General features: G+C 45.9%; 1 long non-coding RNA gene across 2 annotated transcripts in view; it reads left to right on the top strand.

Moving 5' to 3' along the window:
* LOC120232867 overlaps positions 1-22,517 on the top strand; it is an 83,865-nt gene that overhangs the window by 60,086 nt on the left and 1,262 nt on the right. The gene's annotated exons all lie outside the window — the stretch shown is intronic.

The raw sequence follows: 22,517 nt of genomic DNA, 5'->3' as shown, positions 1-22,517 counted from the left end.
ATTCAAACCCTGTGGGAAGAGAACTTCGGGCCTTTCAAGGTGGCCTCCTAGAGGTGTTCTGCTCCAGGGCAAGGAAGTTGGATGATTGGTGGGTGTCACCAGAAAAGGAAAGGGACCAGATTCATCTTTTCAAGAGGGACATCTCTAGCCAGTCTCCCAAGTGATGCTCCCAGGTAGCCAGTAAAAGTCACAATAAGAACTCAGAGGTGGGGTGGCTGAGTGGCACAGTCAGTTAAGCATCTGATTCTTGATCTCAGCTCAGGTTATGATCTCATAGTTCATGAGTTCAAGCCCCACATCAGGCTCTGTGCTGATGGCATGGAGCCTTCTTGGGATTCTGTCTCTCCTCTCCGCCCCTCCACTGCTTGTATGTGCTCTTTCTCTCTCTTAAAATAAATAAATAAACTTTAAAAAAAAAATAAAGAACTCAAAGGCACCTACCTTCTGGTAGGGAATGGCCCTAGGAGCAGCAGTTCAACACAGCCCACTCTGAGGCTCCTCCAGACACTCTTTTTCTTACATTCGCTCCGTACTTGTTTTTTGGATACATACCATGTCCTAGGTACTTCACTGTGAATTGTAATGGTGATTAAAACACCAGCCTGTCCTAGTCACTGTAGTCTAACAGGAGAGATGAACATATACGAAGGCCAGTGTCATGTGTGCTCTGGTGGAAATGAGCACTGGGGTTTGGGCCAGTGCAGAGAGGGGCCTGGCCCAAGTTTGGGGTGTCATGAAGACTTCCTAGCAAAAACAACTCCTAAGTCAACCAGGATCCCTCAAAGAATGGCTTCCCCACGGGAGGCCCCTGAGAGCATCTGTCCCAGGTTAGGGAAGTGAGCTCTCCGTTTAGAAGGAGCCTCAAAGTGACATACTTGACTTCCAGGTAAAGGAGGAGATGTTAGGGAATCAAACTGAGAGATGAATGCTTTCTTCCTTCTGATTATTCTGACCCAGACAGTCAAATTCCTGCACAACTTATACCTCAAGAAGTAATGTCTATGCAAATTCTAAGCCAAGAACAGAAGCTGTGCTTGACAAAACCCTTTCTCCCTCTTTTGTGGCTGACTTTTGTATTAGCTCTTAGCATTTCCTGACACCATCTTCTACACTGATTTCTCCCCTTCCCCGTCCCCCACCTCCTCCAACTCCTTTAAGGGTCTCAGATCTTGCCAGTAATCTGATTGAGTATTTATGTAGTCTGGACACAGCGAGGCTGCTTTGACCTGCATTGTGGACTGAAGATCATGGGCATGTGGCCCTCAGGGCTCTCTCTTGGTTGTTGGTCCCCAAATTTGCCCCTCCCCAGGGTTCCCCAGGAGCCCTCAGGGGGAAGGTAAAACTCTTCATTCAGAGTTTTGGCTTCCACTGGACACTAGTACAGACCTGCGAATTTCCAATGGGGCAGGGGAAAGAGCTCTGCTAAGTACTTTAGCTAATTCTTATTTAAGCCCAGAGAGTCGGTCTTTATTCTTTATTGTGACCAGTGAGCAGAAGCAAGAAGTCAGCAAACCTTCTGTAGGGCCAGTGCATGTAACAGGAAGGTGGACATGAGTTGGAACTTCTCTTTTTCCCATTGCAACTTAGAATTCCCAAAGCCTGGCTGCCTGTTCTCTTTCATCAAAGGAAGCAATGAGATGGCAGGGGAGAGGGGCATGTGGCTCATTCTCACTCTGACAAGCACATACCTCCACCAGGATGCGAAATAAGGAAAACACCCTTGGACTTGCTGCCAGAACCTTCAATGAGAAATGAAGGCCAGTCCAGAAATTTGTATTGACTTACCTCTATTACAGAGGGTCTGGGGTAATAGTAAGCTGACTGCTTTGCTGTTGTCTTATCTTCTCAGCCTCACTATAAAAAGAATGCTCCTACCATGGCTGCATCCGGACAGAACCTTCTAGGTCAGCTAGCTGCAGGGCAGCATCAGGCAACTTGGTTCCTAAAAGGACAAGTAGCTTTCTGCCACAGAAGCGCCTGTTTCCCCAACATCTTAGAGAAGTAATAGACCAGCTTCAAGAGTATAGGTCAGAGTTGATAAATATAGCGTAGCTAAGTTTCTCTCTCCTTCTTTCTGTTCCTCTCTCACAACAGACATTAGAACTAATCAATTATATATATTTTTTCCTTCTGAAAATATGTACCATGCTGAGAGCTATAGCTGCTGATACAGATTCTCGGGCTGCAGAGAAAGTGAAGGGAGGGATGTTGCTCTCCTTTCCTGGGAAGGTTAAGTTTTATAGTTAACAAAGTCTAAAGGGGTCCTTTGCTGACACTTTATAATTAGGAGTTCACATGAGTTCATTTTTTTTTCTCATGGGGAGAAAAAACCAGTAGCCCTGAGCTACTGGTTCCCTGGGAGCATCACGGCAGGCAAGAGCGGGGATGGGCCTAGGAGACACTTTCATGTGCCAGGAAGAGCCTACAAGACAGCACTGAGCAATGCTGGAGATAGGAATGCAAGCAGATACCTCATCTCTGAGGTCAGTCCCTGTCTCCCTCAGCAGCTGGTCCCAAAGGACCAGGGCTACAGCCTGGAAGAAGACACAGACGACCAACTGCTCAGGCTTGAAGTCTCTTTGGTGATTCTTGGTGCCCAGAAAGACTGGAGAAGAAAATAACTCCCACCATCCTCCTCTTACATTGCTTCATTCATTCATTTGTTTATTCACTGAGTCACCAGCACTTCCTGTGGCTCTATCTTTGGCGAGGCAGGAGGACTTAGATGTGAGGGTATTAGCACAGATCCCTGCCTCTGAATTTTCTAACTGTCCCCAGCCAGCTCCCCCTCAGTGCTCAGGCATGCATTGCTCTGGGTGTGGACTAATAGAGAGACAGACACAGCACCATTGAGATTGGAAGGCAAGGCCAGGCTTCCCATCTGCTAGAAACTAGGGTGCCAAAAACCAAGGTCCTAGCAGGGACTTTTTGGGGTGATGGGTCATTTCTATATCTTGGTTGTGGAGGTAATTACATGATTATATGCTTTGTTAAAACACACAGAAGTGGACCCCAAAAAGAGTGAATCTTGCTTTATGTAAATTATTACCTTAAGAATAAAGAAAATATTAATACGTAGTGGGAAAAATACAAAAAATATGTACAATCTGATATTTAGGTAAAAACATTTTTTAATTTTTTTAATGTTTATTTATTTTTGAAAAAGAGAGCATAAGCAAGGGAGGGGCTGACAGAGAGACAGGGAAACAGAATCCAAAGCAGACTCCAGGCTCTAAGCTGTCAGTACAGACACTGACGCGGGGCTTGAACTCATGAACCATGAGATCATGGTCTGAGCCAAAGTTGGAGGCTCAACTGACTGAACCACCCAGGTGCCCCTATGTAAAAATTTTTAAATATAAAACAACAGAATATAGTTTTTACGTTTTTTGATAGAGAAAGAGAGAGAAAGAATCCTTGGCAGCCTCCAGTCATCAAAAGCCCACATGGGATTTGATCCCACGACTGATTGTGAGATCATGACCTGAGCTGAAATCAAGAGTCGGACACTCAACCAACTGAGACACCCAGGCACCCCTAGAATATACTCTTTAAATGCATAAACAAGTTATAACAAAACAGATATCTTTGGGGCACCTGGGTGGCTCATTTAGTTAAGTGTCCAACTTTAGCTCAGGTCATGATCTCACCATTTATGAGTTCAAGCCCTGCATCAGGCTCTGTGCTGACAGTTCAGCATCAGATTCTGTGTCTCCCTCTCTCTCTGCCCCTCCCCTGCTCATGCTCTGTCTCTCTGTGTCTCAAAAATTAATAAAACATTTAAAAAATTAAAAATAAATAAAAAACAGAAATCTTTGAGGGACTGATGAACACTAGCTTCAGCATCGTCATTACTTACAGAAGCTGAGGATAGCAGAGGTACTGGGCTCTATCTATAATGATGAATTTATTTTATTTTTAAAAAGAGAAGGATCTGAAATAAGTATGACAAAATGTTAAGACCTGTTAAATCTTGGTAGTGGGCACAAAGGTATCATATTATTTTCTGATCTTTCTGTAGGTTAAAATGACTTATAAAAAAAACTGAAGATGTTTCAAAACCACACACACGCACGCACACCACACACACACACACACACACACACACACACACACGGCCCTAAATGCCTCTGGTTCTAAACAAGAGATTTGGAAGTTAGTGGCAAATAAGTAACAGTGAAAATGAAAGCAAGAGAGTCAGCCACTGGGGCACTCCCACGTTACCAGGCAGCGGCTGTAGGAAGGGGCATGGAGGAAGTGGCATCTGAGCCTTCTTTCCAGGGAAGAAGCCCAGAAGTGGCAAACCGTATAGTCCCCAGGGTCCTTGTAGGACCCGCGAACAGCTGGCAGAATTTCCCACATCCTGCGGTGTACAGAAACAACACAGTATCTCCCACACCCCGGGAGGGGCATAGTAGGAGCTGAGACAAACAAGACCTGAGAGGAAGAGGGCCCCCAGCTGTGTATGCTACCCTCAGAACAGATGCCAAAAATAGATACTTGGGTGAGTTCTAGAAAAGTAAAGAATTTTTTATTACCAGCCCCTTTAAGCTTGTATCCTTAGAACTTGGCTAAATTTAGGATGGGTTAGCCAAGCCCCTGCTCTTGAGAGCCCGCGGTCTGTCTGGGAGACAGAGAAGCAGGGAAACCATATCCACTGAGGATAGGTTGCCTTCAGTGGAAAGGGGTCCTAAGGCTCCTGGTACAGGATCTGGTTTTTGTGAGACTCCGCCATCCCTCCTTGATCCTATCATCCCACACCAGCTTTGTGAGATAATACAGGTGCAGGAAAGGATGCTGTTTTGTGTGATTTGTTTTGTTATTTCTAGTTTCCACTAGCTGCTGGCTCCGCTAGTAGGTTATAGACCCCTTGAAATATAGATGCCTTTGGCCCTTGGGGAAGGAGGCCAGGCAGGCTAGGACAGCACCCAGGCCAGATCCCTGCTGCCCAGTGTCCAAATGGGAAGGAAGGGAGGGAGGGAAGGGAGGGAGGGAGGAAGGAAGAAGGTAGGAAGGATGACCACCTGAATCCAGCCCTAACTAGGCTACAAACCAATCAAGCATCAGCGCAGGGCCTTGGGCAGGGTGCTGCGTGCCAGACGAAGATTTCCTTACAGTCTCCTGCTTAGTAATTGATCCCCAAGTATGGGTAGCACAAGGCTCCTCTGCTAATCAAGGAGGCACAGAAGCAGAGCCTGAGAGAAGCGGAGACAGGTAGCTGCCACCCAAGGCTTGTCCCCCATGGCTGTCTGGGAGCAACATGCCCAGAAAGCCGAACGGGCCATTCTTCCAGAGCTTTGGAAGTTGGCTGCTGGTGGCAGGATGTTAGCAGGCTTGGGCAGTTCTCTCCACTCCCCAGCCCCACAAAGAGCTGTGCCTGGACCCCCCTTCTGAGGTGCCCTTCCCTAGAGAGCTCCATTCGGTTAGAGGGGCTGTGAGTTGGTCCAGAGCAGCGAAAGGCAAAGGGATATGTGGCCAGGCCCCCTAGTATAAGAAAGCCTGAATCTGATAGTAAGAGGTCTTTTTGGACAGCTTTATTTGTCCACGGATTTGGAGTCAGTGGCCTGTGGGCTGGGGTGTGCCAAAGGAAGTGACATATGCAAATGAGTCACATGCCTGCCCTGCGGAGACTGACAGCTTTATTATGCAGTACCCAAACCTCCCAGGGCCTGTGTATAAAGAGGCCTGGAGTCTTCTCTTGGCTTTTGGCAACCATCCAGCTCGCGCAAGCGTGACTTAGCACAGAAATGGGGTTTGACTTTAAAAAGGCTCCTTGTGATGGTAACCTTGCTGCCAAGACAGGCTCGGGGGTGAATGAGTGGTGCGCACATTTGACTTCCTTGGTCACAGCCTTTCTTCTCTGTAGCGCCGTGGCCTGACAAGTCGGTTTAAATACGCAGCGTCGCGAGGCTCTGTGCTCACTCGGCCTAATGCTGGGCTGGATTCCAGACATGCTTGTACGGCTGCCAGCTCCCCCGCCCCCCCCATCCCTCCCGCCAGGCACCTGGCTTTACTCCAGGGTCATGGGCACCTCAGATTTAGACAAATGGATATCTTGATGGTCTCCAAGCTATTGTCCTGTAGGAATCATATATCAATACATCTAAAAGCAAAATCATGAATTAACACCCCAACTGGTCTCTTCACCTGTTTTCTCTATTTTCACGAATGGTGCCACTATCCACCCAGGCGCCCCCGCCCAGGTCTCGTCTTCTCCCTTAATTCCTAATGCTTCCTCTCTCTGCAACATGGCGTTGGTCTCCAAGTGTGTCTATGGGGCCTCTAAATATCTCAGATAAGGGCAGCGGGGTGCCTGGGTGGCTCAGTCAGTTAAGCATCCGACTTCAGCTCAGGTCATGCTCTCACAGTTCGTGGGTTGAGCCCTGCGTCGGGCTCTGTGCTGACAGCTCAGAGCCTGGAGCCTGCTTTGGATCCTGTGTCTCCTTCTCTCTCTGCCCCTCCCCTGTTTGTGCTCTGTCTTTCTCGCTCTCAAAAATAATAAACATTTAAAAAAATTTTTTAACTAACTAAAAATAAAATAAAATATTTCTCAGATATATTCAATGCTCCGCCTTCTCACCACTCCTGCCTTGTGGCTGCCGTCTTTCCTCTGGGCTCCTAACCTAGGCAAGCTCCCCTTCGCCCATCCTTCGCAACACCATCTAATCCTGTCCTTGTCCAACCTTCATTGGTTCCTATTCATTGGAGGATGAAGTCTGAAGCATGGTAGTCAGAGAGAGCTCGATTTGAATGCATTCTGCCACTTGCAACCCCATGACGTTGGGCAAGTCAGCCTGTAAAATGAGAGTAATAGCAGCAGTGAGGCTTAAGTGAGATAACGTATCTAAGTGACATAGGTCAATATCCAGTTCCTACCAAGTACCAGAAATGCTAACCTTTGTGACTGTTGCTATTCACATCCTGGCTTCTCCCTCCCCGTCCCTCTTTATCTCCTGGCCAGGGGGCCATATCCTACCCAACCACACACATTCCCTACACATGTCCTACTACCTCATGTGTTTGTACCTTTGCCTATAGCATTCCCCCCCCCCTCCCCACGAAATGACCTTTATCTCCTTATCTAGCTAACGACTTGCTACTCATTCCTAAAGCCCTATCTCAAACATTACCTTCCTTGAGATGGTCCTCATGCTCTCATCTTAGCATTTTCTTAACGTTCGTCACTCTCTTATAACCTGTCACCTTGAAATAGTCTCATGTGCGCCTCTCTCTTCATACAGCGAGCACTCTAGGAACAGAGAAAAGTACCCATTCAGACATTCATTCAATAACATGCACGTGGTATTTCTCACAGGCCAGGCATGGCGCTGGGCACAGCAGACACAGAAAGGCATTAGACACTATCTCTGTTCATCAGGGTGCTTAATGGCCAACAGTAGCGGCCACTATTTTATTTTGGAAAGAGTTTTATTCCAGAGGATTGCATAGCTCACAGAATCTTGGGAAGGGCCAGGGTCAGGCTTGGTGTCTATACAGGCGGCAGCAATGCAGCTGGGAACTGTGGACTGAGAAAAATGACCAACTACGCTAAGACAATGTTCTAGTCGGAGACACCATAATGACAGCTACCCTGTGCTGGGGGCTGGATCTTAGAAACTCGCCTGTACCTGCCCCCAGAGAATCAGATATCACCACCAAGGTTGCCAGATCTCTTCAGTTTTTGCTTCTATTTAAAGTCTCATACAGGGGCGTCTGGGTGGCCCAGTCGGTTAAGCTCCTGACTTTGACTCAGGTCATGATCTCACAGTTCGTAGGTTCAAGCCCTGCGTCCAGCTCTGTGCTGACAGCTTGGAGCCTGAAGCCTGCTTTGGCTTCTATGTCTCCCTTTCTCTCTGCCCCTCCCCCTGCTTGTACTCTATCTGTCTCTCTCTCAAAAATAAATAAACATTAAAAAAAGGTCTCATACAGGTGTATCTCCTTGATGGAACTTACATTACCTTTCTATATCCCAGCTGCCAGGCAGTCTTGTAAATGCAGTTTTTAGCTTTCCAACTACACAGGAAAATATGCTATGAAGGGTTTGCAATGAGTGTGGAGTGAGCCAAACTACAATATCCTGGCTTTTAAAGAGCTCTGGCTTAGGGAGAGAGCCAGGCAAGCAAACAGATGTTACAATGTTATCAGTGTAGGGGGGAGGAGGGGGGAGCCTGGGAGCCTGAAGAGCAGTCCCCAAGCCAGGTGAGGGAGTCCTGTGTACAAGAGAAAGCTCCGTATGCCAAGTTTTAAAGGCTTGCATTTTATCCTGAAGGCGTGGGGTAGTCACTGAGTGCTAGGAAACAGGTGAGTGATGTGGTCATGTTTTCGTGCTGGAAAGATGAGACTGGATTGGAGAGGAGCAAGGCTGGAGAGGAAAAGGCCAGTTAGGAGAGCACCGCAGGCATCTGGGTAAGATGGCGATGATCTGAACCCAAGAGACAGCGATAGGGCTAGAAAAGAAGGACCAAGACGGAAAATGGTTTAGACTCAGCGACAGACTGACCACTGGAAGTCCTTGGCCAAATCCTGGTTCGGGTGGTGGGGTCGATTGTGATACCTCTGTTTTTTTTCTGGCCCTCTTACCTATGTGGGTTTGGGGAAAATACCCTTTTAGGAAACCATGAGATTGTGAGGAAATTACCTCCTCACCTATGCAAGTAGACATGTAGCCAGGCTGTCCGATCAGAGCCCACCACCCTCGGACACCGAGGTGGGTTCAGGTGTGGTCATGTGACCCAATCTGTGCCAGGCAGTAAGGAAGATACCCAAGCTTTGCTGGACCCGTCGCAGGGAAGATGGTGTGTTTCTGTGAGGTTGACAAGTTGATACAAGAAACTCTAGGGCATCCAGGGGCCGTTTGTCTATTGGGTATGTCTAATTGAATATCAAGGTGCAGGATGTCACCAGGAGGTGGACTGGCTAACGAAGAGGGGACATGAGTCACCCAGAGTGATGTACTCTGCATCTCCTGCACCCATAGCAACACCTGCAGGTAGTGAGCACCTGACATACATTTAATGAATGAGGAAATGAAGCCTTTAAAATATGTATTTATAGGGGCGCCTGGGTGGCTCAGTCAGTTGGGTGGCCAACTTCAGCTCAGGTAATGATCTCACGGTCCATGGGTTCGAGCCTCGCGTCAGGCTCTGTGCTGTCGGCTCAGAGCCTGGAGGCTGCTTCAGATTCTGTGTCTCCCTCTCTCTCTGCCCCTCCCCTGCTCAAGCTCTGTCTCTCTCTGTCTCAAAAGTAAAATAAACATTAAAAAAAATTAAAACTAAAATAAAATGTGTATTTATAAATACGGTATGGTACTTCCACTATATCATATCATTTATTTTTTTAAATTTTTGTTTAAATAGTTTATTGTCAAGTTGGTTTCCATATAACACCCAGTGCTCATCCCCACAGATGCCCTATCATATCATTTAAAAACTCAAACCTTGAGGGACACCTGGGTAGCTCCGTCGGTTAAACGTCTGACTTTGGTTCAGGTCATGATCTCACCGTTGGTGAGTTCAAGCCCCACATCAGGTTCTGTGCTGACAGCAGGAAGCCTGTTTTAGATCCTTGTCCCCCTCTCTCTCTGCCCCTCCCCCACTCCTCTCTCTCTCTCTCTCTCTCTCTCTCTCTCTCTTTACCTCTCTATACCTACCTCTACCTCTACCTCTTCCTCAAATATAAACATTTATAAAAAAAGTCAAACCTTGAGATTTAAAAAAAATCTATCAAATGGATTTATTGGATATGCAGAAATGTAAAAACAGGTGGTTTCCAGGTTTTCTTGAGGGCAGGGGGAGAGGATGACACTGGGCATATTGTTTTATATCGCACAGTGATTTCCTGCAAATGGTTGAAGACACAGATGAATAATAGTAAACATATCACAATACTAAATACTGTATTCAACTAGATCCCCAATTCCTTTCCTTCAAATGATTGCTGCCATAAAAATTAATCAGTGTAACAGCAGGACTCATTTTTCAAAGTTGTGGAAGCCTGTTTTCTAGGTGCTGGTGCACCCAGACAGTGGGTGTTATTAAGTTGCAAAGACAACAAAGACACCATAAATTAAATTGCTACTTTAATCAAGTAGGGATCGAACATCTCATAAGATATGTAATACATTTTGCTTAACATCGCAAAATTATTAATGAATAATTAACCATAATTAATCCACAGCTTTCGGTTTGCCTGTGTGCTATGGAGCAGAATTAAACATCTAGCCACGGTCCTTCCCCATTGCCCCTTCCTCTGGCCAACAAAGGATACGAGCAATCAGGAGAACTTGCAAACCTGGCCACGGGTAATTAATTTCCTTTCCATTTCTCCGCTCCTACCAGGAACCAACACATGTTTTGAGCTTTAATGAAACAAATTACCCAGAAGGTATCAGCAACACGTTTCTCGCAGGCTGGGAATTTGAGGGCACTGCTGGTTGGTGGCTTTTGTCCTGCTGGGCTGTTGGGGAATTGAGGGGAGAGGACCCCTGAAGAGAGAGAAGAGGGCGGAGTGCTTGCACTTGTCTCCTCCCTAAGCCACAGTAATAAACAAGCCAGGCAGGAAGGCACCCCCACCCCCCCACCCCCGGCCCCCAGCCATGTGTCCTTTCCTTTGCCTCCGAACAGTCTCTGGCTGCCGCTCTTCTTAGCAGGGCCACACTTCTCTAGTCCCCTGAGCCTGACAGAGGCGGTGTTTGCTGAAAGGAAGCCTGAGTACTTGGGTAAATGGGAGCATTTCTTCTATCAAAGGATGAAGAAATAGTCACACCCACGCAAGCAGGCACTTTTCAGATCCCATGGGAAATTCTGAGCAAGGCTATTCCGCCTAACCCCTATCCCTCTGTCTGCAAGGCAGGACTGCCACAGGGGTGATTTGCAGCAGCAGGGGTTTGGGCAGAGAGGGGTGGTGCCCCATGGCAGCAGGTATTTTGCTAACCAGATGCCACCCCTCTCTCCTCCCCCATTTCCTTTCTGGCCCTGTCTGCTTTCCTCCTCTTAGACACCCTCTGTCACACGGTCCTCCGTCTGGGTCACACACCCTTCCCCTTGTTCAGGAGAAAACGCTGTATTATTTTAGAGTGACTTTGCTGAGAGCAGACAGAAAGGAGGAATAGGTATAAGAAGGGACTAGAATACCAACCAGAACAGGTGCTGAGTTAACGTTTGTTGAATGACTGATATACAGAAAAGCATCTAGATAACTCATAGAGCCAAAGGAACTTTGAAAGTAATATAGAAAAAACCGGATTGTTCTTTCCCCACTCTTCCATCCGATGCTACCCTTCCACTGGCTTCTCTGGACTTTCCCATCCGCACAGAAATTGCGGACCTCGACATGCTGCCTTCACCTAGCTAAGCCCCAAAATGATTAAATAAACCACATATCGGGATGAGGGCTGGTTTTGTAGGTGAGAAACCCAGACCACTGCCTTGTTGAGGTCCTTGAGGTCTGAAGAGCTGCATTGTATCTAACCTCATGTAAGCCACAGCTCACAAGGCTAAAAAAGACCCACCTGGTCCGATCCTTTTTGGTCAACTCAGACAAGAAGTAGCTGTCAGTACTAAAATGAATAATAATACTATTTTCTTTGAGCAGACCTACGATTTGGCATGCATTTCTTTAAATTCTTTTATTCAGTTATACACAACTGTATACACCCCACTGCACAGCTGGGCACACTGAGGTTCAGGGAGATTAGAGGAAGGACTCATCCAGACGACACACGGAGCGCTGGCAGTGCCATGATTTGAACCCAGATCTGTCTCCTTCCCTACTGTGCAGGGTGATACCCCACATGGAGAGGAGCGAGCCTTCATGTACTTTGGCTATTGGCTGTCGCCAGAGGATACAAAGTATTCAACTCCTGCATTTTAGAAGTCAAAGCCGATCACTTTTCCTACAGGCCAGCTTTCCTCTTAAGAGAGTCCCATTTTGCCTGTTACAGAGACAGATGTCCCCACAGAAAACCCTGGTGACCCATTAAAATGTTATGAAAACCGCCTCTGGCCAGACCAGTGGGAGCCAAGATGAGAACACAAAGTACATCCTCTGGTGATTTAAGGAGGTGTTGGCTTCCCAGCCTGGTGGGGCCGGTACAGGTACAAGTGCTATTAGGCAAAGCCACAGAAATAACAGACTGAATTAAGCTTTAATCTCTAAACCATTGTAAGGATAATGAGTGCTCTTTATAATACTTGCCAGAAGTAAGAGCAGGGAAGGAAACATTGGAAAAGGCCACAGCTTCAGTTTCTCCCTCTGCAAACCGTGGTGGTAGTACCCACCAAGGCCCTGCGCCCCCAGAAGGCTGGAATAAAAATGCTCCACAGTTAATGAAGAGGAAACAGGTTTAGAAACAGGCCCGCTTTCCCAATGGGTCTACCAGCCTCCGGCTCATAGTTGACTGTTGACCCTGATGACCACAAGAACCATGCCCTGCCCGGAGGCAGGCTCTCCTCCACATTTTCCCCGGAGGCTGGAAGTCCAGCTCACTTATATAACAGGCTTCAAGGCAACACTTGTCTTTAAGCAGGAGGGACTCTGGATTATTCCCATTTCTGTGGCTTCCATGGTAGGCATTCCCAGCTCTCTGGGAATCTGGTGAACCACCCGAATGTGTCTGCCAAGCCTCTCTCTTCTGGGTATATTTGGTTCATTGTTGTCCAGAGGGCCCAATGGGTAGCATTCACCCATCACACTGGGCTGCTGTGCTTGGGAAGCAGAGGACCAACGGGGGTAACTGGGTACAGCTTCTGCCTTTCTCTTGTTCCTGTCCTCACTTCTGCTTTTGCTCAGAGGAAGAGACATTTACCTGCGGAACCGCGAGGAAGTCCACAGAAAGTGCCCAGGGAAGACATAACTGTCCCAGCCACCATCAACATTCATGTACAAACACCCATTTGGGTATCTGTTTTCAGTTCCTTGGTGTATATATCGAGGAGTGGAAATTGCTGAGTCGTATGGCTACCATTTATACGTAATGTCCAGAATAAGTAAATGCATGGAGATAGTAAGCAGATTGGTGGTCACCAGGGGCTGGAGGGAGAGGGCAATAGGGAGGAACAGCTAATGGGTACTGGGTTGCTTTTGAGGAGACGGACATGTTTGGGAGCTTAATAGAGGTGGTAGTGGCACGACACTGTGAATGTACTAAATGCCACTGAACTGTACATTTTTAAGATGGCTAAAAATTTAGGTTATATAAATTTCACCTCAAGAATTGTTTATTTATTTATTTATTTATTTATTTATTTATTTTGAGAGAGAGATAAAGTATGAGCAGGGGAGGGGCAGAGAGAGAGGGAGACACAGAATCCAAAGCAGGTTCCAGGCTCCAAGCTGTCAGCACAGAGCCCGACGCGGGGCTTGAACTCACCAACCGTGAGATCATGACCCAAGCAGAAGTCGAACGTTTAACTACCTGAGCCACCCAGGTGCCCCAAGAATAATTTTTTTTTAAAAAAGCACCTCTGTTATCCAAGACCTGCCTTCCTAGGGAAGCACAGTAGGAGATAAAAGTAACTGAGAGCTTGGGAAGCTCAGACACCTTGACGCTGAGTGCAGTTGTGGCACAGTCATATTTTATGGGGAAAAGGAGGTGGTCCAGTACCTTCAGATTCATGAAAGACAACGATCTTCATATGGTCATTATTACCATAGGTGTTTCTTAAGATACAGTAAGCTCTTGACATTGCTTTCACAAACAGTATTCATAGTCCTACAGCAACACTCTAGACAGTTCTTATGAACCTCAAGGTTGGAACCACTGGGTTAGACTGAAAGAAGGTGAAAAGGCAAGTGTATGATGCACATCTTTGATCCTTCCAAATATGGCATCTTGAAGATAAAAAGAGGGAGGGGGTCAGGCATGGCAACTCTCATTAATAACACTGAATTGCATATTGCAAGTTGCTAAGAAACGTGGATGGAACTCGAGGGCGTTATGCTAAGTGAAATAAGTCAGGCAGAGAAGGACAGATACCACAGGTTTTCACTCGCATGTGAAACATGAGAAACTTAACAGAGGACCATGGGGAGGGGAGGGAAGGGGAGGAGAAAAATAGTTGGGGAGAGGGAGGGAGGCAAACCATGAGAGACTATTGAATAACTGAGAACAAACTGAGGGCTGATGGGGGTGGGGGAGAGGGGAAGGGGGTGATGGGCATGGAGGACGGCACTTGTTGGGATGAGCACTGGGTGTTATATGAAAACCAACTTGACAATGAGCTATAAAAGAAAAAAAAGCAGAAGAAAGTCGCTAAGAGCAAATATCAAAAGTTCTCATCACAAGAAAAAAAATTCTGTAACTCTGTGCAGGGATGGAATTTAACTAGATTTACTAGGGTGATCGTTTCCCAACGTATACAAATATTGAATTATTATGTCATATACCTGAAACTAATATGTTGTATATCAATTATATCTCAATAAGCAAATAAGCAAAACTTTCCAAAAATATACAGCAGAACACATCAACAAATGGGAAAACATACCATCTTTTCTGACAAGATGATGCAATGTCATTTTCCTCTCTTGTATCAGAAGTATGCTGATCTTCTTAATTTGATTTTTAAATTTAGTGTGATGTCAGTAAAGCTGTGCATAATTAAAAAAAAAAAAAAAGGAGGATAGGAAATTTTGAAAATGTTCCTCCTCGTTTGTAGGGTTTAGGCCCATTCTGTGTATATATTAAAACTCTATAATATAATATTAATACAGGTTCATAGGTTTATTTGTTATGTCACCTCACTTGGGGGAGATTGAGAGAGGTTGGATTCTGTTAAAGGATTATTTTTAATTAAAAATGGTAAAATCATGATTCTCATATAGATATAAGATGATCACATGTCAAAGGTTTTATTAAACTTATTCATTGATGGGGCAACTGAGTGGCTCAGTTGGTTGAGCATCTGACTTTGGCTCAGGTCATGATCTCGTGGTTTATGGGTTCGAGCCCCACGTCAGGCTATGTGCTGACAGCTCAGAGCCTGAAGCCTGCTTCAGATTCTGTGTCTCCCTCTCTCTCTGCCCCTCCCTTACTCATACTCTGCCTCTGTCTCTCAAAAATAAATAAACATACAAAATTTTTTTTAAAAAACTTGTTAATTGACAAGGGAGAACTTGATTAGCTGCCACCAAGTCATAGTCCCTCTTCTCTTGCATGGGTGTTCTACTTCTCTGCTCAGCCAGCAGACCCCTCCTGACCCCTAGCTGGGTCGGGACCATTATTCCTTTCCTGACACTTTCTTAGACTCAGATGCTTCCTCTCCATGAACCCTACTGAGCTGGTGGATGGGATGGCCCTTGGCTGGGGTGAAATTACAATCATCAGCTTGAAACAAAGAGATCAATACTACTGACCCACTATGAGCTATCTGTATCCATGCTCAAAGCCAGCTTTGCTCTGAGCTGGAAACTACAAGGTCTGGAGGGAGATCAAAGGGAGAGAGAAGGAGCATGGGGCTGAGCATTGCGCCCTTGAGAAGGTTGCTATCTAGGCTACGAAAGTGGAGGCCACTCTGTGTTAGTTAAGAATCTCCAGAGAAACAGAATCAATGGAATGTGCACATATATAGAGAGATTTATTTTAAGAAATTAGCTCATATGATTATGGCTGTTTGGCAAGTCCAGTACCTGCAGGATGGGCCAGAAGGCTGGAGACATCGGGCTGAGTCAAAGTTGTGGTTCAAGTCTGAAGGCCATCTGCTGCAGAATTTATTCTTGCTTGGGGCTGCCTAGCCTTTTGTTCTATTCAGGCCTCCATCTGATTGCATGAGACCTACCCACGTATGAGGAGCAGTCTGCTTTATTCAAAAGTCCACTGATGTAAATATAAAGTTCATCTGAAAACATCCCCATGGACACATCTACAGCCATGTTTGATGACTTATCTGGTCACGTTAGCAGAAGTTGACATGTGCTAACACCCACAAGCCATTACACATTCTCAGGACCATAGCCTGGGTCTCAGGAGTCAATGGGTCACTGGTCCCAATACTGAGACTCTGCTGGAGAACAAGGCTAGTGCTGAGAGAAGGGGAAGGGAAATGTGGCTTCAGAGTGGCCAAACAGAAGGGTAGGGAAAACCAAGCCCAGCCATATTACTTCCCTGTCCAGCCCTCTACCTCTTGCCCCCTGTTCCCTAGAGAAGATTTGCTACCTGTCCAACCTCCAGGCTTATCAAGCCATTTCTATTGAGCTCATAAAATGAGCCAAGACAGCTCATCATGGCCTTGTTCAGCCAGACCATTCTTGTGAGGACCCAGCAAGAAGCCTGGAAAATCTGAACGTTCTCCACTTAACTGCTGGGGCACCCTGTAATGGCTTCACAGGTTTATAGTCAACCCGTGGTTGCAGGGGGAGAGTGCTGGGACCTGGCGGCAATGTGCTGTGGGACAGCATAGATGAAGAAGTTCACCCGCCCTGGAAACACTGGTTTCTCTTTATCTATGTTGGGGCTTCAGGCCCTTGGTAGTGGATTGAATAATGCCCCCCCCCCCCCCCCCCGCCAAAGATATGCTCATGCCCTAATCTCTAGAACCTATGAATATGACCTTATGGGGAAAAGGGGCCTTTTCGGGTATAATTAAATCTAGGATCTTGGGATAGGATCATCTTGATTACCTAGGTGGGCCCTAGATCCAATAACAGGTTTCCTTGTAAGAGAGAGGCAGGGGGGCATTGGAGTCTAAGAAGGAGGCCATGTAAAGATGGAGGCAGAGACTGTTGTTCTGGGGTCACAAGTCAGAGTATGCCTGGAATGACTGGAAGCCAGAAGAGGAAAAGTTTACTCCCCTAGAGCCTTCGGACACCTATTTCCACTTTCTGGCCTCTGGAACTGGGAGAGAATTAATTGTTGTTTTAAGCTGCCAGGTTTTGGGGTGATTCATTATAGAGTAGCCCCAGGAAACTAATATATCCTGCTGGTGGCCCTTAGAATTTGAGGCACTGTGGATCAAGCTAACAAACACTCACATGCTGCCTGAAATGAGGCACACCCAGCGTCCTGGCCACAGAGAAGCTGTGATAACAGGCATCTGTGTGTGAATTCATCCCCCTCATGTCTCTTTATGGAGAACCAACCACATGCAAGGCATTATGTTGGGTCCTGATAATCAGAGGATGACCCAAACATCCTGCGAGGGGCAGCTTCACAGCTGATTGCCCCCGTGTCCCCCACCTGACCAGTTCTTTTTTAGAAATTATTATTTTTTTAATATTTATTTATTTTTGAGAGAGACAGAGACAGAGTGTGAGCAGAGGAGGGGTAGAGCTAGAGGGAGACACAGAATCTGAAGCAGGCTCCAGGCTCCGAAGCATCAGCACCGAGCCGGATGCAGGGCTCGAACTCATGAACCGTGAGTCATGACCTGAGCCCAAGTCAAGAGTCAGAAGCTCAACCTACCGAGCCACCCAGGTGCCCTCCCCTAGCCATTCCTTATCAACAAACAAACTATCCCACAGTGAGCTGTGTTCTGTACAGTCCCCATGCAGGAACCCTTCTTGAGCCTGTACTGCCCCTCTGACACAGGCTGCACGCCCTCCCCTGGCTCCCTACCCCAGGCCCTATTTCCACTCAACACCTTTTCTTCCCTGGCCTGTCCCGTGGTGAGTCCCTTGTGGGAATTGGGGTTACGAGCCTCAGCATGGATCACACTGCCTAAATGTGGTCCCCGACCTCTCCATTTACTAGCTGAGTAAACGTCAGCAAGTATTTACGACGGGTACAGCTCATTTTATTGTGCTTAGCTGTATTGTACTTGTCAGCTATCACAGTTCTTACAAAGTGAAGGTTCGTGGCCACCCTGCAATGAGCAGATCTATCGATGCCACTTCTCCAACAGCATTTGCTCCCTGTGCCTCTGGGTCGCAGTGAGGTAATTCTTGCAGCATTTCAAACTATCTCATTATCGTTATATTTGTTATGGGGATTTATGATCAGTGATTACAGTTTGCTAATAGCTCAGATGTGGTAACATTTTTTAATAATAAAGCATTTCTAAATTAAGGTATGTACATTGTTTTTAGACATAACACTATTGCACACTTAATAAACCACAGCATGGTGTATACATAATTTTGTATGCGCTGGGAAACCAAAAAATTCATTTGACTCTCTTTATTGCAGCGCTCGCTTTATTGCAGTGGTCTGGAGCCAAGCCGCAATATCCCTGAGATATGCTTGTACTTGCCTAGCCCTCAACTATACTTGAATTAGCTTCAATTTCCTCATCTATAAAATGGGGATGATGGCGTCTGGCTCATAGGGTATTGAATGGATTAAATGTTCAATGCTCAATAAATAGCAGCTGTTACTATTTTTATAGAACTGGTCCCTTTGCTTAGTTGTCCTCTGTCTCTCATCCAGAGGACTGGGGTCCCTTCTGGTCTAACCTGGAAAGTTTTCTTTCTCTGATAGAGCCAGGAAGACATCTTTCAGAATGTGTGAGGACAATTGGCAATGAAGAGAAAAACCTGGCAGAAAGCACATGGCAAAGAGGGGAGAGGGGCCTTCAGTCTGACTCGACAGTGTGCCTGCCTGGATTTTCAAAGAAAGGAAGTGGCAGCAGTGAAGAGGGGTGTCAGGGTCCATGACTCCACTGGTCTCCTTCACACTCAGAACCACTCTGCTACACAACTCTGGGGCCCATTAGAACTACACTGGTGTGGTGTGACAGCCCCTTCATGGCAACCCGTTCCTCTGACGAACAGGTGGAAGGAGAATGAGAATTTGGACTTTCAGATGCTACTTCCCCCTTACCTGAGTCCTGAGTTTTCAATTCATTAAAATGGCAATAGGTATGCAAACAAGCTCTTGTAGGTACATGTTCATAGCATTACCGTTCACCATAGCCAAAGGTGAAAATAACCCAAATAACCTTCCACAGATGAATGGATAAACAAATTGGGACATATACATTGATTGGAGTCTGATTCAGCCATGAACAGGAGTGAAGCACTGGCACATGCCACAACTTGGATGCAACTCAAAAACATTATGCTAAACGAAAGAAGCTGGCAGGTGCCTGGGTGGCTCAGTCCGTTGAGACTCTGACTTTGGCTCAGGTCATGATCTCATGGTTCCTGGGTTCGAGCCCTGCATCAGGCTTTCTGCTGTCAGGACAGAGCCCATTTCAGATCCTCTGCCTCCCTTTCTCTCTGTCCCTCTGCTGCTTGTTTTCGTGCGTGCTCTCTCTCTCTCTCTCTCTCTCTCTCTCTCTCTCTCTCTCTCTCAAAAATAAATAAACATTAAAAAAGAAAGAAAGAAGGGACAACTGGGTGGCTCAGTTGGTTAAGCATCTGATTTCAGCTCAGGTCATTATCTCGCAGCAGTTCATGGGTTCAAGCCCCACACAGCGCTATGCGCTCAAGGTGCTGATGGCGCAGAGCCTGCTTCGATCCTCTGTCCCCTTCCCTCTCTGCTCCCCCCATACTCTCTCTCTCTCAAAAATAAACGTTAAAAAAATAATAAAAATAGAAAGAAGCCAGACACCAATGGTCACATACTGTACGATTCCATGTATGTGAAACATCTAAAATAGGTATTTCCATAAAGATAAAAAGCAGATTGGTGGTTGCCAGGCATGGGAAAGGGGAAAATGAGGAGTAACTGCTTGCTGGGTACAGGGTTTCCTTTTGGGATGATGAAAATATATTGAACTTTTTTAGATAGTTGCACAACATAATGTACTAAATGGCACTAATTATTCACTTTAAAATGGTTACTTTTGGGGACACCTGGGTGGTTCAGTCTGCTAAGCGTCTGACTTCAGCTCAGGTCATGATCTCACAGTTCATGAGTTCGAGCCCTGTTGCACCTGCTTCGGATCCTCTGCCCTTCCTTCCCGCCCCTCCTCCTCTCTCTCTCTCTCTCTCTCACATACACACAATTAAAAAGAATTAAAATGGTTAGTTTTTTGTTGTGTGAATTTCACCTCTATTATTTTTTTTTAAATGACACATAACCTTCCCACATGAAAGAATCCTGAACGATTCTGAAAGAGCCTGAAGACCATCAGGTCTATCTTCTCCCCAAGTCTGGGTCTAGGATCTTTGCTTACTGCTGTAGCAGGGAAGAGAAAGATGCTGTAGATTTGGAGCCAGCGCAACAACTCATCCTTCAGGGGGTGTACTTAGAAAAGAGCGAATCAAAAAGACAGGTCCAGTCCTCTCCACAAGATGTATTTGATTTCCAAGGCAATTTGTTCTAGGTTTTGGTATCTTTCTTGCATTCAATTAATGCTTCCATTCCAGAAATATTAGCGTCTTTTAATACCTCCCCCGCACCAACTGTAAGATCTTACAGCAGCTTTCTGGATTTGGGGCGAATCTCATATTCCTTCAGAACATGATTGGCCAGAAACTTGGGCATCCCCGCCTAACATACGGAGAGAAAACCGCTCCTCTCACTGCCGTATTGGTTCTCTGAACAGTCTTCCCAAAAGATACTGCTAGTAGCAATTATGCAAATGTGTGGACAAGGTAGGGTTACATTTGGAGGTACATCAGATGAACAAATGCCAGAATGGATGGATGGGTGACTATGGATGACTCCCCTGTGCCTCTCAGTTGGAATCTTCCCTCTCATTTATCAATCACTGTAGTCACTCCAGGGTTGGGTTGGCAGTTTATCAGTGTTGGGAATCTAGACTCTTTCTAGATTATATCTGCTAACATTAGGATGTTGTCCTTGTCTTCAATGTCCAAAATGGCTCAGCACATCCACGCTCCGGCCCTATAGGAGAAGGGAAGCAGGAGCAGTGGAGGACAAACCCGTTTCCTTTCAGGAACATGGCCTGGGAATTGCACACGTCACTGCTGCTGATATCCCATTACCCAGAATCAAGTTGTTCTGTCACACCTAGCTGCAAGGAAGGCTGGTCTTATGCCCTGGTTAGTCTCCTATCATTATAGAAGAAGGGGAGAATGGATCCTGAGGGGGACAACTAGGACTCAGCCCCACCGTCCAACTAACGGTCCTTCTTTCACTCGTATCTCCAGTCCCTTTGCTGTCATTTAAAACAGTGGGCTTGTGGGGCGCCTGGGTGGCTCAGTCGGTTAAGCGTTCAACTTCGGCTCAGGTCATGATCTCGTGCTTCACGGAGCCCCACGTCCGGCTCTGTGCTGACAGCCCAGAATTTAGAGCCTGCTTTAGATTCTACATCTCCTTCTCTCTCTACCCCTCCCCTGTTCATTCTCTGTTTCTTTCTCTCTCTCTCAAAAAATGAATAAACATTTTAAAAATTAAAATAAAAAAATAAATCAGTGAGTTTGTGCCCCACCTCTGAGCCTTTATTCATGGTCTGCCCTAACATGGAAGCATCTGTTCACTTCTCCACACCCATATTACCTTCACTGCCCCCTCAGCCTCGTCTCCTCCCTTCCTGACAATCTTCCCTGACAACCGCAGCCCTCAATGACTTTCCAAGGCATCCCTTGACCTTTATGTTTTCAGTGTATATGATGTTCTATAGAGCTGAGGCTTAATTTCAGAACCAGACAGCACATTTCTTGCGAACATATATTTTTCTTGTATCTTCCTTGGTCTCTAGCTCAGTCCTGAGCACACATATGTATTTAACAATTATGCTCTGAAATGAATGGAGTTTGATTAGAATGACATGCTCAACAATTTAGGACAATATTTTTATTCTCCTTTAATTACAGTATTTTTCACCTAAGTGGTCTGTATATAATTATATACATAATTTTAAATAAATAAATACACATTTATTTACTTATGTAAGTATATATAGAGTATAATCTCTATAATATAAAAATTTATACACACACAAATACACACATATGCAACTCAAGAAACAAGGTTTATTCTTATTTAGTTTTCTTATTCTATTGTTTTATGGACAACTTTTATCAATACCTGCACTGTTTCAAAAATTAAATAGGATAAGCAGAACCTGAGCATTTAGGACCGCACCGGGCACACAGCCAGCACTAAATAAATGCTAAGATTAAAAAAAAAGTCAAGGGCAAAGTATAAACGTAAACTGAGTTAAAACTTACTGTAAGAGCAAGGATTCTGCTATTAGACCCTGGTCTGAACTTTAGTGCTTCTCTTTATTCACAGTTTTATGGAGTATTAAGTGAATTGACTCATTGTGCTTGTCAATGATCTCTCAGTTCCATGCACACCCTTTATACTTTGATCTGTAATACTGTTGGCTTAGATTCTGAAAGTGAGATTTTCTAGATTCCCTTGATAGCTGATTTCCAGTTAGAGTCCGCAATTGGGAGGCACAACTGGGAGATTGGGAGGCAGGAGGAGAAAGGAAGGGTCTCCTTTCCTCTTTTCACCCTCCTTAGGACAGCTACAACTCTAACCAGAGTCATGCCACTTCCTAGAGGCTCTGTCACCAGCCACACAGTGCCCTTTGGCAGCCTTAGTACCAGGTGCATGATGGTCCTACAGCAGCCCAACAACCAAGATGGTGGCCCTTCCTGTACATTTCTAGGTTATACCTCTTTCCTTTTGTTTCCCCCAGCCCTAAATTGCTCCCTGTATT

Source organism: Hyaena hyaena, unplaced genomic scaffold, assembly GCF_003009895.1.
Source record: "Hyaena hyaena isolate Hyena2069 unplaced genomic scaffold, ASM300989v1 scaffold_79, whole genome shotgun sequence".
Taxonomy (NCBI): Eukaryota; Metazoa; Chordata; class Mammalia; order Carnivora; family Hyaenidae; genus Hyaena; species Hyaena hyaena.
This window is presented reverse-complemented; position numbering and strand designations above follow the sequence as displayed.